Source organism: Cynocephalus volans, chromosome 1 (genome assembly GCF_027409185.1).
Source record: "Cynocephalus volans isolate mCynVol1 chromosome 1, mCynVol1.pri, whole genome shotgun sequence".
NCBI classification, from domain to species: Eukaryota; Metazoa; Chordata; class Mammalia; order Dermoptera; family Cynocephalidae; genus Cynocephalus; species Cynocephalus volans.
In genome coordinates this window covers 209,675,438-209,678,466 of record NC_084460.1, presented here as the reverse complement: position 1 = coordinate 209,678,466, position 3,029 = coordinate 209,675,438, and the positions used below count along the sequence as shown (strand labels likewise).

Here is a 3,029-nt window from a genome sequence, read left to right as displayed (position 1 = left end):
ACATTGCTTGAAGTTTTGTCCACTGAGAGGAACTCTTTCACTGTCCTTCAGGGAACACCCCCGAGTGGATCTGTCCTACAACAGCTATCCACTTTTGAGTAGCATCAATATATGCAAATTACTCATACATTTCAGATCTGCCTATGTTCAGTCTCTTACAGACGATTTCAATTTTATGATATATTACTGCTGAGCATGCCCCAACTCCACCTAGCTCATGGAGGAAAATTCAGGCCACATGATCACCTGATGTTCTTTGGTTAGGAATTAAGTCTCTGCCAAAGCCCAGTAGCAAACCAGTAGCTCTTTCTGAAAACAACTGCAGAAGAAGTCATAGATTTCCTCCAAAAGCCTTGCATTCCCAGCTGTGATTGTCCTACAGGTGCTTCCAAGATATTTATACAGGATTCCATTTGCCACAAATATTTCAAATAATCAATTATTATTGGATATGCTGGGCCAGAAGGCCCAAGTGGTAGTGTAGTCTTTACTAAAGCCTGAACTTGCTGCTGAGATTTAATGCCACCTCTAGCTGGGTGAGCAAACACATAAAATCTGGAATCTCTAGTAAATTTACCTGTATCAATTAATTTGGCCTATTCTAGTGATATAATCCAGTGCTCCCTTTGTCTAACACCCTTAGAATATACTCCTACACATGTTCCACAGATTTCTCAAAAAATATTTTAGTAACATTTTGTGATTCTTTTGGTGTGGTAACCATTTGTCCTAGGTCATAATGTTTCCTGTCTCCCTAGAGTATGCTATATTTTTTTCTATTTATGAGACTAGTGGGCACTGGGAATAGTTGTGTATCTTAAGAAGAATGGCCTTCTCCTTCAAGACATCTGTACCAAGTAAAGTTATCTATCAATCTATCACAGGGTTTTCAAGTAAAGTAGAGCTATTCTCTTCAATTACCAGAGTGCAAGATAATTCCATTGGAAAGAGTATCAAAGAGTGATTTGGGGGTCAAGATTGCCCATCTCATCTGGATCCAACCAGATGTCCCTATTTCAACCAGATCTCCCATTCAGCATATAATACTTTTTCAGCCAGTGCCCTAATGTTCACGGGAAAAACAAGAGAGGGATTTCAACCGCTCTTGTAATTCATCAACATGCAAACATTCAATTAAATTTACTGTTTGATTTTCAGAAACAACTGTTTGACTGCATAAAATTAGTAAGTTATTTTTAAGGCTTTCATGGAAATTCTCTGGTGTTTCAGACTATGACTTGAGCTTAAATAACTTGACCTTGTTATTTTATTCCTGTAAGCACTCAAGGACATTAAAAAGGACCCTCCATGTTACACCAGAATCCTTACAGATATCATTATGGTCATAATTGGCACCTTAGCCAAGACAAAAAAAAAAAAAAAGCATTTTCATATCTTTATTTTCTTCTGATAGGTAAAATCTTTCCTGCCAAGCCAAAACTCAGAGCATACTTTCAAAGTCAATACTTGATTCAGTATAAATTATATATTTTAATAAACTCTAAATTAATTTAGGATGATCAGGATGCCCATGGTGCCTTCTTATAGATTTAACACCAATTGAGTCCATTAGTTATCATTTTGTAACAGTCTATATCCAACTTTCAGATCATGGGTTTCATAGAACATGGACCCCAATGGTTATTATAGTACTTTTACTTGAAAAGCACAGAAACTTAGAAGCCATTATGTGTATCCAAACTGGGAACGTATTTCTTTTCAAATTTTGAATTAAAAAAATATTTAAGATAATACCCTAAGGGCTGTACCATGGCTCACTTAGGAGAGTGTGGTGCTAGTAACACCAAGGCCACAGGTTTGGATCCCTATACAGTGATAGCTGGTTAGCTCACTTGGGAGAACATGGTGCTGACAACACCAAGTTAACGGTTAAGATCCCCTTGCTGGTCATCTTTTTTTTTTTTTTTTTTTTTAAAAATATGGAACGCTTCACGAATTTGCGTGTCATCCTTGCGCAGGGGCCATGCTAATCTTCTCTGTATCGTTCCAATTTTAGTATATGTGCTGCCGAAGCGAGCACGTCATCTTTAAAAAATAAAAAAATAAGGAGACAATACCCCAGATGTACTTGCTTCCTGTTCTTAGAAAGTATTTTATCACTCAGTGAATGTGTATATATTGCTGTCCATACCTGGTCATCTAATAAGGCAGGCTTTACCTTGAACTAACATAGTAAAAAAAAAAAATTTATTTTTCTTCCTTTGTTCTCTAAATGAAAACAAAAATACTTTCATTTGACAGAGAAAAATCGGGGCACAAGATGAAGGTGAAAAATTGTTGCCAGTTTTAGGACAGATATATCCATTTTCACTCATCTTCTAACTGAAGTGAAGACCAACAGGATGAAAATGACTGCAGCTCTATCTGGGCCACTGAGGAAGTAAAATCATTAATAACAAAGCAATGTAGCAAGTGGTTCAGCTGTAAACCTGACTCCTGGGAAGCACCACAGGAAGAGGAAAAATATTGGAATTAAGAGAAGCATCTTCTCTTCATCTGTTTTTACGGCATTAAAAAAAAAAAAAACACTCAGTGTAGCTTTATCTTACAACAACAACAAAAAAAATCTCTTAAATGTTATCCCCTCTAAAATAACAAGTTTCTGTGTTGACAGAAATACTCATGAAATGTCTCTCTTTACCCCAGTAACATTTCCTTTTTAGGATGTAGATTAAAGAAACACTTCAAAAACGTTTGAACCCTTCTACTGTCCTACATCCAAAGCAAGAGGCTGAAGTAATCTACGTTATTGCTAACCCTGAACCACAAGCTCTTCAAAAGCAAGAACAACCCAGGTGACATGACATTACTCAACAGCTTCTAGTAGGGATAACTATGTAACTCAGGATCTCACAGGAAAGATGGAGCTTAATAATGAGAAAAGCAAGTCAGTTCTGAAAATTTAAATATGGTCATCCTTTATGATGGTTATTTGGCAAATAATCATAAAACTTCATTATTTAATATGTTTTTGCATTTAAATTGATTTTTCTTCAAAAAGAGAAAAA

At 36.1% G+C, this 3,029-nt stretch overlaps 1 non-coding gene across 1 annotated transcript; it reads right to left on the bottom strand.

The window, feature by feature from the left end:
• Nucleotides 1-1,934: 1,934 nt before the first annotated feature.
• On the bottom strand, nt 1,935-2,041 carry LOC134365037 (U6 spliceosomal RNA). Its single transcript, XR_010021919.1, has one exon. It is a non-coding gene; the product is annotated as a U6 spliceosomal RNA (small nuclear RNA).
• Nucleotides 2,042-3,029: the final 988 nt, after the last annotated feature.